At 40.0% G+C, this 15,000-nt stretch overlaps 1 non-coding gene across 1 annotated transcript; it reads left to right on the plus strand.

The window, feature by feature from the left end:
• The first annotated feature begins 11,242 nt into the window (after window positions 1–11,242).
• Window positions 11,243–11,315, plus strand: Trnak-cuu. The gene has a single exon. It is a non-coding gene; the product is annotated as a tRNA-Lys (tRNA).
• The last annotated feature ends 3,685 nt before the right edge of the window (window positions 11,316–15,000 follow it).

Genomic DNA, 15,000 nt, shown 5'->3' on the forward strand with positions numbered 1-15,000 from the left:
AGAGATTATCAATTATTCACGTGGTACCGACTTCGGTGGGATGAATATTTTCAAAATCACTCTGTAACACAGACTTAACTTTCTAAATTCATATCTTTCAATGGCAAGGTTGTGTATTTTGCTGATCTATCACAGGCGTTAAAATCAACAAATGCCTATGGTCCTTAGAATTCTCACGTCCTTTAAGATTTTGGCTCTGTATGTGAGCGTGGACCTTACTCGCGCTGGATACGAAAATATGCAAAGCATCAAGAAATAATACTTCCATTTTCCGTATGAATGTATGAATGTACAGTAAAAGAAGAAAAATGTCTGAATCTGAAAAATACATTTGAAAACTTGTTACAGTCCAGCGAAGGGAGGAGAGATGTATATAAATAAACAATATGACTTGCGGAGTAGCCAGATACTTTTTCCCTGTTATTTTTGTTTCTAATACCAACATTTTAATAAGTTTAATGTGTTTCTAAGGACTTTATATGTGATTTTTCTTAAACTTTATAAGTCAGACCACATTTCGATAATTTGTTGCGAACACGAGTTAAATAAAACAGAGTGTTTGGGGGTTTTGTAGCGCCACAACAATGGCATTTAAAAAGGCAACAATCGCACTCATTCCCAGGCCACACAAACTAACCCACTACCTGACTATTTACCGGCCGATCTCCTTGCTTGAATTCTCGGGGGAAATGCTCAAATGCATGCCAATAAACACATAGCATAATCCTAAAAGCTAATGACGTACATGACTTCCTTAATAGCGGTTCGAGCCACGCACAGGAACTGAAAGATGTTCTTGCTACAAAATTTATCGCCAACATTTCATACTAAACAACAGACCTCCAACTCCATACAACACCTATGCTTCATGCACAGTCGATACTTCACAAATCGTCACACTTCTTTGCCAATTCAGTCACAATTTAACTAGCCAACAGAACATTCATCACACGCATGCATGCGAAAAGTTGAAGGAAACTTAAACAAGCAAAAAATCACTACTCTTCTAACCACAACTCACCGCACAGACAAATAAATAACATATTTGCTAACAGAAGGAAAGCAGACAGGATACATACAAACACCGGGGAACGAATACATCAAAGAAACACCGCACTCGCAAAACAAGGGATTCACACAAAGCGTCCTAATCTACCCTTCTATAGATGACATTTCTCATCTGCCAGGTGATCTGCCATTGCAGCCCTGAACCACATGCGGGACATGGTTAAACAGTACTGTACGCGGAAAAAAACGTATATAATATAATAACTTCCCTGGCATTAACGGCCCCTGCAGGCATGAAAAACAACTGAACCCATCTTCTTCTCATTTTTATTAATTTCCTTTTTTACCAAACTGCTTTTTATTTTATATGTTTGTTCACGATGACCAACGCCGACCTGTAAGTATAACAAAAATAAAAGCAGTGACCTGCCTCGTCCCCACGAGGAAGGGCATTTGTCATCCCTCAGGGAATCTGCCACTGGGCCTCCGGCCCACTTCGGGGACAGGGAAAAACGTAAATAAAAGAGGGGCTTTCCTTATTGCTGCGGGCGGTCTCCACATAAACAATTGTCGGGGTTTATGGGGAGAATGAATCGCAGCTTGGCGTGGTGTAGTGACCTCAGCTTACTACATGCCGCTATCGCCCCTGTGTCAGGCCACATAAGTTTTCGTAACATGCCCCCGACTATCCCTGGCGCCTGGCTGTGACAGAAACAAATATAGATGGCGCAGAAGGCGATTCTGCAGAGGACCTGCCTGCAGGAGACGCTGACGAGCGAACACGGACACCTTGGATGAGATGCTGCAATCCTTACTGAGGAGGAGGATGGCATGATTTGTGAGACAGACTTTTGGCCCTGAAATACTTGAAATAACGCTGGAAAATACATATTTCTGAAAACTGGCGACAGAAAACGGAGTGCAGTTGTTTGGCGCCAGAACCTGGTTGGCTACCCAGCGTAATTTTATTTCCTTTTATTTTCAAAATCATGTATATATTTTATGTTCCTTTTATTTATATAAGAAATGTCATGTGTTTTTATTAAAGACCTCCTCTGCAAATATGTAATGCAAATGAGCAATCTCACAAAATATAAGATAGAAGCTGTAACGTCTCAAGGAGCAGACGACACTCTTAAGAATAACGAGTCTTGCTGCGCAGACTCCGTAGTTAACGAACTTGGCGCACGACCTTATTCGTATAAAAGGTCGGGTCAACGACCTTGTAAGTGGAGTTGCGGATATCTTGGCTCAGTGAACTACGCTCGGTCTTTCCTTCAGAAAGCCGGCGTTTTAACGAACTTTTATTCATTTTGGATTACCCTGTTTTAACGAAGGATTTACGAAGCTGAGCAGTTACAGCGGTTTTTAAAAGGTATTGTTTTTCTGTTTTTATTGAGATTGCTCGAGGAGGTTTTATTTGTGTTTCTTTTATGGTTTAATAATAATAACTTAACGAACTGGCTTTTGTTTTTATGTCATTACGTTTTATTTTCTTGATTTTAAGTAAATGAGAAGGCTAAATCCTTTTCTGCTTTTTAAATGTCCCACTGAACTTGTGGAACATGCTTGTTTGGTGAATTCTCAGTTATTTCGTATTTTCTTATGTTCTTTATTTGTAAACCTTCGTACTCTTGCTTAACGAGAGTACATTGACGACACAACGTAACATTCAGACTTTTCCTTCAGTCAGGTTAGATTCCGCTACCACATGATAACTCTAACCTGCTCTTAAGTACCGAACCCTCTGTATTCTTTTGTGCCGAAACAGGATGCACGAGATCTCTCTCACATGCTCCTACGGCCCGTCCAGGGATAGCCTCTCCCTACAGGACGTTTTTGGTTGGCAGCGTCGGGATTGAAAAGTCTGTTTTACGGAGCCAGTTGGTTGCGTAATTTTGTTGTGTCTTATTGATGTTACGTATCATGTCTTTGGAATTTTAAGAGATTTTGCCAAACAACCTGAAAGCTAAACGTGATAAAGACTGACTTAACGTAATATTTTGATTTAAGTGTATTTTGAAAGTAAAGTAATTACTGTGAAACAATTAGTTTTCGTACTTTATCATCTAATTTTAATGCAGTATTTCTTATGAATTTTGGTTTTGGTATTTACCAGTTTTTACCTTTTTAACTTTCAGATAAGTGTTTTGTGTACATTTTATATTTACATTTTCTTGTTCGTGTGTGTTACATGCTGAATTTTCTTGTTGCTGTTTACTGAAAGTGAGGTGCATAGATTACCGCTTTTGGTTGTCGTATTCTTCTGATTTTAATCATGGTGAAACTCAGGAAAAGGAAGCCGCAGATATCTGATCTTGATGAAGAGATAGCGCTGGTAGATGAGGTCACTGAATTAAGGGGGATGCTCAAAGAGTTGTCAGGTCAGATGGCACGCCTTGACAGGCAGAGGGAGAAAGATCGTGAAGAGATGAAGGCAATGCTGGAGAAGTTGACATTAAATTCAAATACCGAGGCTAATATTGGTTCTCCAGAGCCGCAAGGTGCCACGGCACTCTCTCCTGGTAACATGTCACCCTCGACAGGAGCTGTTCCTAAGAGAACTCAGCTTAGAGCACCGATTAGGGAGTTTTCTCCCCCGGCATTAACACCAGTAACTCCTCATTTGCCTCAGTCCCGTTTTGTGCAGGAAAATACTGGGCCTTTATCTAGTAGACCACAGGTGCCACCTCGTACTCTGTTTACACCTCCTGTAGTTCAGCAACATGCAGCCCCACAGCCAACCTATGTCATAGTGTCTGATCGTGATGGTATCACGAAGTTTAAAGCTGAAGCCCCTGCTTCTCAACCACTTCGGAGAAACCAGGAAGTGGAGGGATGGCTTAGGCAGCTGGAGAATACCATTAAGCCAGCTACTGATGAGGCATTAATTCGTGCTGCAAAGGCACACTGTCGAGGTCAGGCAGACGTGATTATCAACTCACCCATTTTTGATGATATTTATACATGGGCTGAGTTTCGCCAAAAGATACGGCAAAAGTTCAGAGGGACATGCTCTGCCTCTGACTTCTTTACTCTTTTGTATGAGGTACGCATGATGGCAGGTCAGGCACCCTTAGATTTTCATACCACTCTTGAGGGGATGGTCTATCAGGGTTATCGGGACCATCGAGAAGCAGTTGGAAACCCTGAAGAATTGGTACGAAGGGTCTTTCTCCAAGGATTGCCTGGCTGGCTGAGGGAATTGCTTGCCTTAAAAGAAGGTGACTCTGTCCAGTCACTTGTTGAGACTGCACAAAGACTGTGGAATGCTCGAGTGGGCATTAGGAATGATGATGAGCCACCAAAGCTCCCTGCAGCACCTCGCAGAGGAGAGATTTCAGAAGTCTCACGAGTCCCACCTCGTCCAATCCGTCAGAGAGATCAGCATTCTGTTCTGGTTTGCTGGGGGTGTCGGCGAGAAGGACATTTTCGTAGAGAGTGTCCCTTTCAGAACCTCCAGAGTGGAGATGCTCCAGCCATCTCTGGGTATCGGAGGAGCCAAAACAGGGTCCACTTCCGTGGACCACACGAGTATATCCGCAGGCAGACAACCGTTGATCGAGGCTGCGGTCCAGACAGTGACCTTGAATGAAATTGTTACACAAGGACCTTGTGGGAGGCCCCTTGTAAAGATACGTGTGCATGGAATGCCTATGACAGCTTTCATAGATACAGGGTCTGAGGTCACTCTCTTAAAGATGGAAGGGACTAAGTCAATAACCCCAAAGAGAATCTACCACCAAGTTCGTGGCCTTCGGGGAGTGTCAGGTCGACTCTTTGAAGCCACCTCTGAGTGGGATGTAGAGATTTCCTTGGGAAATGGTAGGAAGACACGGCGGTGCCATCACAGGGTGTGTGTGGTGGAAGGTGTCGACTTTCCAGGGGACATCCTGATTGGGATGGATTTTCTTCGGAGGTTTTGTTACAGATTAGTGCATAAGAATGTTCCTCAAAAGGCTTATCTTAGACTTGGAGGAGTGACTCTCCCTGTCACTTACACTGATGGGTGTACATTAGGCATTTCTGGCATATCAGAGTTTGTTCCACCTGAACATAGCCAAAGGCTTGCCATAAGAAGGACCACACAATGCCTTTCTCGTAGTGGACGATACATCCATGTGACTGTTCCTGAAGCTTTTAACCATAAGGAGGTCATTATTGAAGGAGGTACAGATAAGATAATTGTCCCTCGGACAGTAGTTATACCTAAAGGTGGTGTTGCTTCTGTGTGGGTGGTAAATGGAGGAACACGTCCAGTATGCCTGCAGAACGGCACGCACATAGCAACTGGTCAACTGTGCACAGTGATGGAATTAGATCACCTCTCTAAAGAGCCCAGTCTTGTGGGAGAGACTCAAGAGAGACAGATGAGTAAAGATTCATCTGAACATAACATAGATGATGATGATGGTATACCTGACCCCCATTTTAGTTTTGATAAAGAAGATGATTTTGATCTTGCTTATGGTCAGTTGGATTTTGGGTATAATGATAATGATTTTGTTGTGTTCCCGGAAATAAGCTTAGATGATCCTCCTGAGGTGTCAATGCTGACAGCAGTACGAGATGAGGTTAAAGCTGGTCCCAATTTAAGTCATTTGCCTGATAAAGAGCAACATGATATATTTTCTTTGCTGGCTAATTATCCCAATTTGTTCAGTGGGGACAAATTCACAATTGGTACTGTACCAGGAATCCAGCATCACATCCCTACACATGCGACTATACCTCTCTGCACACGCCAATGGCGTTTACCTGAGGCAGTCAAGCAGCAGATCAGGCAGGAGTGTGATGCCATGCTTGAGGTCGGTGTTATCGAGCCTAGTACCTCCCCTTGGCTCTCTCCTGTCGTCCTTGTCAAGAAGAAGGATGGTACAGTACGTTTCTGCGTCGACTATAGGCAACTTAACTCTGTAACCATAGCAGACACTTATCCCTTACCAAGGATTGATGAGTTAGTTGATGAACTGAGGGACACTGCAGTTTTCTCCTTGCTTGACAGTCGAAGTGCCTATTGGAGTATCCCAGTGGCACCTGAGGATAGGCCTAAGACTGCCTTCAGTGATGGCTATCGCCTCTTCCAATGGCGTCGTATGCCTTTTGGGCTTTCCACCGCCCCAACTACCTTTCAGAGAACCATGAATGCTGTACTTAGTCCAGTCTTGGGTAGGCATACTTTAGCATATTTGGATGACATTGTTATCTACAGCAAAACATTTGAAGAACACCTTCAACATCTTAAAGAAACCTTGGATATTCTTGACTGTGCTGGTTTTAAACTCAATGCTAGCAAGTGTGAGTTTGTTGTTCAGAATTTCCGATTCCTAGGCTTCCGCATTACTCCAAATGGGATCTTACCAGATCCAGACAAAGTACGTGCCATCTCGGAGATGCCCCCTCCAAAGACAGTTAGAGGTGTGCGGAGATTTTTAGGAGCCTCTGGATTTTTCCGTAAACATGTTCCCAATTATGCTAAGATGGCCTATCCATTAACACAACTTATCAAAAAGGAGCAGAGATTTAAGTGGACTAAAGACTGTCAAGAAGCATTCCAGGCACTCAAGGATGCTTTAATTAGTGCACCAGTGTTGCAGAAGCCCAACTTTGATCTGCCTTTTGAAATTCATACTGATGCATCCCAAGTTGCCATAGGGGGATGTCTGATGCAAAGGCAAGGTCAGAACCCACCACATGCCATAGCTTATTTCAGCCGGAAGCTGCGAGGCCCTGAAACCAGATACTCTGCCACTGATGCTGAGGCTCTTGCAGTGGTTGAGAGTGTAAGATCTTTTGATCCTTATGTTTTTGGTCACAAGTTTACAGTATATACTGACCACAGACCTTTGTGCTTTGTATTTACAAAGACCACAAAGTCCCCACGAATGTCCAGATGGGCTTATGAACTCTCAGGTTATTCCTTCAGAATACTGTACAAACCTGGTACATCCCACCATGTACCAGATATGCTGAGTCGAAACGTGAGTTCCATTTGCATGTCTAATCCTGACCCAAAAACAATGCGTTCAGAACAATTAAAAGATCCAATGTGGCATGACATTGTGGCATTCTTGGAAGAGAAAGCTACTCCTCAGAGGAAATCTCCACTCCCTCTAGATGAGTTTGAACTTCAGAATGGTGTTCTCTATCATGTAAGAACTTTGCCTGACAGAATTGTCAGTCAGCTTGTTGTCCCAAGGCAGCTTCGCAGAAGCGCTATAAAGTTAGCACACTCGTCACCCTTAGCTGCTCATCCTGGAGTATTTAGGACCTTTGTTAAACTAAAGGATATGTTTTATTTTCCGAATATGCTTCGGGATGTTAAAGAATATGTGGCTGCATGTGAAGCATGCCAGCGGCGTAAGGGCAGCCCAAGAAAAGCTCCTTTAGCAAAGGCACCAGATATATCAGTGCCTCTTGAGAAAGTGAGTGCCGACCTCATTGAATTGGGGATATCCCAAGCAGGCTATAGATATTGCTTGACAATTGTGGATCATTTGACTCGCTATGTCCAAATTATTCCTCTTAAGACTAAGGATGCAGGTTCAGTGGCTGATGCCATGTTTAATGAGTTTATTTCTGTGTTCGGTCCTCCTCGTCTCATACAAACAGATGGAGGGTCTGAGTTTAACAACCGTCTATTCAAAGAATGTTGCCGTTTGTTGCAGATACAGACCACTCTAACTACAGCTTATCATCCTCAAGCAAACGGGATGATAGAACGGACAAATAGGGTTGTTAAAGATGCTATTGCTTCTCTTGCTAACACAGCACCAGGTATGTGGGAACAGCTGGTCCCTCAAGTGAGACTAGCTCTTAATAGTGCAATCCACCGTAGTACAGGGGACCAACCTTTGTACCTGATGACTGGCCATCATGGCCACTTTCCAATTGGTCTCACCAATGACCTAGTTTATAATTCAGAAGCATCCAGATCCTTCCATAGAGCTCTTAAGATAGCTCGTCAGGTAGCACTTGAGACGACAAAAACAGCTAGGGAGAGGTGGAAGAGAGATTATGACAGACAGACAGCAACTGCAAAGCCTCTTGAGGAAGGACACCTTGTACTTTATAAGAACCGTGTACAGAAACACGGACCTGATAAGCTGCTGAACCCACGATGGTCAGGTCCAGCACGTATTAAAAAGAAGATTGGTCCTGTAACTTTCTTGTTAAAAGATGTCTCACGTCCATTTACTGAGAGACAATGTCATATAAATGACATCAAACCGTTTCAGGTCTTGGGTGAAGTTACTTATCCTGACCTTTACGATGAATATGGCCCAGATTATGTGGACCCACTGTTAGATGATGAAGCTGAACCAGGAGTGATGCTGCTTGCATCCTGCCTTGTCAGTCCTAAGTGATTATATGTACATATGTTTGTCATTCCAATTTTTTAAAAATTTGCATACATGTTTTTTTTTATTAGTTTTAAGCACTTTTATGTTAAAGTTAATCCTAATTCTTATGGTGAATTAACTACATGAGTCACCTGCCAGTCCTTGCCAGTCTGAATTGTTTGTGTAACAAGCCATATTATCCTCCCTCAGTTTACTAAGCAGTCTTAATAAACATGGATGAGCAATACCGTTTCATATATGAGATATGTCATATTTGAACTCTTAAAGTAATAAATGAGCCAGCGCAACTCAAGGGGTTTGGGAAGGGATTCTTTTTTTTTCTGTTGTCAGATTGTGAGCCATGGATTACACCCTGACCCATGCCTGTGATGTCCTGTGGTTCGAGAGACTCGAGGTGGACCATGAAGCCTTAGCAGAGAACACTGAGGCTGTGCGCTGTGAACTACACTAGATGAGCAGTTGGTTCCGGAGAACAGTGCTGAGTCGCCTCGAACATTACCCCGTCAGAGGAGGAGGAGGAGGACCTGCCGGACTCTGGATGGCCTTATCACACCCATGAGACGATTCAGAGGGAGCAGGAGGTCATCCCCCTGGACTGTCGGGAGGACTTCACAGCTACCTTCGGAAAGGAGGGTCAAGACGAGCGTCGTCACGTCGTCTCAAGATGCCCCTGTGACTTGCTGAGTGGACCCAGAAACGACCTAGCAGAGGACGTGGGAAAGACTCGACCGGAGGAGCAGTTGGACTTCGAGGGCCAGCTAGATGAGACGTCGTGGACTTCGCTCTACTGGGTGGGGGAGGGGTTGTAGTGACCTCAGCTTACTACATGCCGCTATCGCCCCTGTGTCAGGCCACATAAGTTTTCGTAACATGCCCCCGACTATCCCTGGCGCCTGGCTGTGACAGAAACAAATATAGATGGCGCAGAAGGCGATTCTGCAGAGGACCTGCCTGCAGGAGACGCTGACGAGCGAACACGGACACCTTGGATGAGATGCTGCAATCCTTACTGAGGAGGAGGATGGCATGATTTGTGAGACAGACTTTTGGCCCTGAAATACTTGAAATAACGCTGGAAAATACATATTTCTGAAAACTGGCGACAGAAAACGGAGTGCAGTTGTTTGGCGCCAGAACCTGGTTGGCTACCCAGCGTAATTTTATTTCCTTTTATTTTCAAAATCATGTATATATTTTATGTTCCTTTTATTTATATAAGAAATGTCATGTGTTTTTATTAAAGACCTCCTCTGCAAATATGTAATGCAAATGAGCAATCTCACAAAATATAAGATAGAAGCTGTAACGTCTCAAGGAGCAGACGACACTCTTAAGAATAACGAGTCTTGCTGCGCAGACTCCGTAGTTAACGAACTTGGCGCACGACCTTATTCGTATAAAAGGTCGGGTCAACGACCTTGTAAGTGGAGTTGCGGATATCTTGGCTCAGTGAACTACGCTCGGTCTTTCCTTCAGAAAGCCGGCGTTTTAACGAACTTTTATTCATTTTGGATTACCCTGTTTTAACGAAGGATTTACGAAGCTGAGCAGTTACAGCGGTTTTTAAAAGGTATTGTTTTTCTGTTTTTATTGAGATTGCTCGAGGAGGTTTTATTTGTGTGTTTCTTTTATGGTTTAATAATAATAACTTAACGAACTGGCTTTTGTTTTTATGTCATTACGTTTTATTTTCTTGATTTTAAGTAAATGAGAAGGCTAAATCCTTTTCTGCTTTTTAAATGTCCCACTGAACTTGTGGAACATGCTTGTTTGGTGAATTCTCAGTTATTTCGTATTTTCTTATGTTCTTTATTTGTAAACCTTCGTACTCTTGCTTAACGAGAGTACATTGACGACACAACGTAACATTCAGACTTTTCCTTCAGTCAGGTTAGATTCCGCTACCACATGATAACTCTAACCTGCTCTTAAGTACCGAACCCTCTGTATTCTTTTGTGCCGAAACAGGATGCACGAGATCTCTCTCACATGCTCCTACGGCCCGTCCAGGGATAGCCTCTCCCTACAGTGGTCCGCGCGACGAGCTGTAAAAACTCTAAACATATTTTTTAAAGCTTTTTATTCTGTTTGTGTTCCACATCGGAAAAGGAGAGAGTCGGTTTGATCCAACGTTATGGTATTTCCAATCTTCATGTCTCTGTAGACTGGAATTTGGCGGAAAAAGGTGAACCGGTCAAGCTAGCGTTCATTTTTTGTTCCTCGTGGATATGCTTCTCTTATTTATATCCTATTCATTGTTTCTTTTTTGTGTATGTGTTCCTATTGTAAATTGTGTATACAAGCTGTATGAATTAAAGCAGTACGAAAGGGACGGAGTCCAAAGTATTTATGTGTATAATTAATGTAACGGTGTAACACTGCATACATTCTTAAAGGCCCTTACATATATAATGTAGATAGACACGCTCCGTGATAACAAAGCATGAAAAATTGAAACACTGCCACACGAGAAACAAAGTAAAAACCGAGATGTTTCGAACTCGTCAACAGTTCCTCAACAACACGGTAAGAAAAAAAAAGTGTATCTAATGAAGAGCTCGACGATTTTCTAGTGTGGTAGTGTCTTTTCCTAGCGTGTAGACTCGTTATTGCCCTCGTATCTGTATTAAAGGAAGCGTGACCCCTCCCTCTTCGCCTGCCTCTCGTCTCTCCCTTCTATCCTTCCCTCTCCCTTCCCTTTGTTCCTCCCCCCCCCCCGACTAATCCCTCCCCCTCGCCCGTAGCTATCAGTAGTCCTTTGTGTGTGTGTGTGTGTGTGTGTGTGTGTGTGTGTGTGTGTGTGTGTGTGTGTGTGTGTGTGTGTGTGTGTGTGTGTGTATGCGTAAAAATAGTTAGATGAGTGTCTAAAAGCCCGGCTAGCTCAGTCGGTAGAGCACGAGACTCTTAATCTCGGGGTCGTGGGTTCGAGCCCCACGTTGGGCGCTCTGTTTAGCTTCCCAAACTCCCTGAATGTTCATGATAGTCGGAGTCAAGTAGAGGATTGATAGCCTTCTGCCCGGTATGTATAATTAACATACGCGATAATTCAGCAACGTCGCCCTTTACATGTAAATAGTATAATTTCCTCTTCCCTACTAACATGAACATCAAAGTATAACATTAAGGTATAAGCTTTAACATGTCTAACACCTGCTACATAGAGGAAGAGGATATCCTTTGCATCGTCCGGACAAATAAAGGAAATTTTTTTACATGGTCCTTGCAGCACACCGTTTGTTGCAGCACAGGCAATATTGTATTTAGCGACGCTGTCAAATCCGTAGTACGATTATGAAGTGTTTGTTTTCAGTGCAATGCAGTCGTTAGATTGGAATTGCAACAGCGACTGGGTACCTTGTAGATGATCGTGATTAATTTTATTGCTGCTGTGACTGCTGTGTTTGTTGCAGTTATGCTACTGCTATCATTACCGTCATCATCAAATTGACCATTATATTATTATTAGTCTTTATATCTTGGCAACATCGACGGGTGCAACATAATCATAACATTAAGTCAGACATAATGTTGGATCGGACTAAAATAAAACTGTAATCAAAATGTGTGATGATACGCAATAGTTAGGTTTTTTACACACACACAGACGTTTGTATATGTGTGTGTATGTAACATTTTGCGCTCCGGATATCGTCTTTAATTGCGGTCTCCTTTCTGCCGGTGTGCTTAGGACGCTGCCGCTTATTACTACTGGAACTGACTCTTAAATTCCCAAATTTCGCAGATTAGTTTCTGGCGTTCGTGCAGCAAGGAATCTGATGAATTCGTGAATTTTAGAACTGGAATCTTGACTCCGGTTTTCAGCTTCGTCTGTCATTGGTTCCACTTTAACTTCCTTTCCAACAACGGAAGGGGATTAAACCGTGATTGCACACACACAAACACACATGTGCATATATGTGTGTATATATATAATGTATGCATGTATGTATATGTTTTACATACATCATATTATATATATATATACATATGTATATATGTAAATGTGTGTATATATATATATATATATATATATATATAATGTATGCATGTATGTATATGTTTTACATACATCATATTATATATATATATATATATACATATATACACATATATGTATATATGTATATGTGTGTGTGAGTGTATGTGTGTTGCAATGTTTTCCTCCGGTGTGATAACATTAGGTGATTATTTTAGCCGTCGAGTGAATAAAGGAAAGGGTCAGCACAGACTCCGTAGGTCGCATATCTTCCCCACCCCCATTACACATATAGTTAATTAACAAGGCCAGCTATACATAAAACCACACAAAAAATATCCAATAGGAGGAAGACTAGGAAGGTTTTCTCTGTCATAATAGCATCGAGCCAGTCGGTCACTGATCACGAGGAAGCCTGGGAAAGAAGCCCCGTTAATGACTAATTTCTTTCATGTCCTTCAGTATATTAACCTTGTTATATTTCTTTGTTTGATATTCTCATTTGCTAGGAATTAAGTTGCTAATTAATAAGCATTAACTAAAGGAAATCAGATTTACTCTCTTGCCTCTCACCCGACGAATATATTCTCATTTGCAGGTTAACATGGCATGGGCTGCAATATTCAGGAAAAACGTTAGCGTACGCAGTATGAAATAGTATTAGAACATCCGCTTCACGCTTTGTTCTAAAAGCTGTTGAGATTAGGAACAATAAATTAGAGTGACACACGCATTTATATATATTTATATATATATATATATATATATATATATATATATATATATTTAATTTATATATATTATATATATACATATATATAATGTGAGATATATAAATATATATATATATTATATAAATACTTAATATATATATATATTGCATAAATGTATACATATATCTATATATAAATATATTATATATACATATATCTATATATAAATATATTATATATACATATATCTATATATAAATATATTATATATACATATATCTATATATAAATATATTATATATACATATATCTATATATAAATATATTATATATACATATATACATTACATAAATCTATACCCATATCTATTTATATAAATATATTATATATACATATATATATATATATATATATATTTATATGTGTGTGTGTGTGTGTGAATCACTTATGTCATATTGACGATTTTTTTTCTATATAACTTAAAATATATTCTACTAATTTTTACTGCTTCCAATTTGCCAATATCAGGTCTAATGCAAATGATGATATTACCTCGGTATCGCCGCTACCACCCGGGGTTTCGGATTTCAAGGAAACCCCGAGAAAAGCCAATTTTGACTTAATTCATTTTAATTGAGTAGCATGACTTGACGGTCCTAAGGATCGTGGGATGGAGTTAATTTATTTCTCTGCTGAGTGTGTGCACAGCGGTCATGAAAATAGTTTTAAGCAATAATAAATATAAGAAAATGACAGGAATATTCTTTTACTAAAGCAATTGAATTTTAACCCTTCCTTCGCCTACTGATTTTAACTCCATAATCCTTACGATAGATATAATAAAATAATAAAACGTGGGACGGAATCGAGACCGTTATTTTCCATTTCTGACTTGGTCAAAAAGTCATCAGTCCTACACTTTTTTTTCACAATTTCCTCCCTGCACTTTAACCTGGGTCTTTTCACACTATATTACTTGGCACAATCGGAATTATCACGGTTCAAAAAAAAAAATATATATATATATATATTTCCCAACAACGGTTAGCGTAACATGGCGGGTATTAGTGTCACCTTATTTTCCTCAACCTTTCTCTCTCTCTCTGTGAGAGTAGGAGGAAGTAACACGTTATCACAGTTCAATTCATATGGATTCATATTTTTTTTTAGTAGTGAATTGATATGTATGTCAAATTCATATCAATTCACTTCTAAAAAAATATAACTTTCAATTTCGGGTAAAACAAGATATTTATTACGTCACATACCTGTCTGTGGAAGGAAGCAACGGACTCGTTAAAATATAAATATATATATATATATATATATATATATATATATAGAAAACATCCCTTCTTACCCTCCCATATGCATATATACATTTAATATATACATATATATACATTTAATATATACATATATATACATTTATATATAATTTATATATAGATAGATACACATATATAATATGTATTTATATATACTTATATATATATATATAATATATATCTATATATTTATATATAGATAGATACACATATATAATATGTATTTATATATATACTTATATATATATGATATATATCTATATATATATATATATAGAGAGAGAGAGAGAGAGAGAGAGAAAGAGAGATAATATCTATGTATATATATACATATATGTATTATGTATTTATATATATACGTATATGTATATACATATGTATGTATATATATATATATATATATATATATATATATATATATATATTTATATACATATATATATATGTACATATATCTAGTGTGTACTTCAGTCTTCTCGTCTATGAAATATTGTGCCGTCTTCTCTGGCTTATAAGGGAAAGAGGATTAGCTTGAAAGGAGGCATCTAAGCCCCTTTTTTAATCACATTGCTTATGCTTATTTATGTTAAATACATAATAGTCTTAGACC

The sequence above is a fragment of the Penaeus chinensis genome, chromosome 13 (genome assembly GCF_019202785.1).
Source record: "Penaeus chinensis breed Huanghai No. 1 chromosome 13, ASM1920278v2, whole genome shotgun sequence".
NCBI classification, from domain to species: domain Eukaryota; kingdom Metazoa; phylum Arthropoda; class Malacostraca; order Decapoda; family Penaeidae; genus Penaeus; species Penaeus chinensis.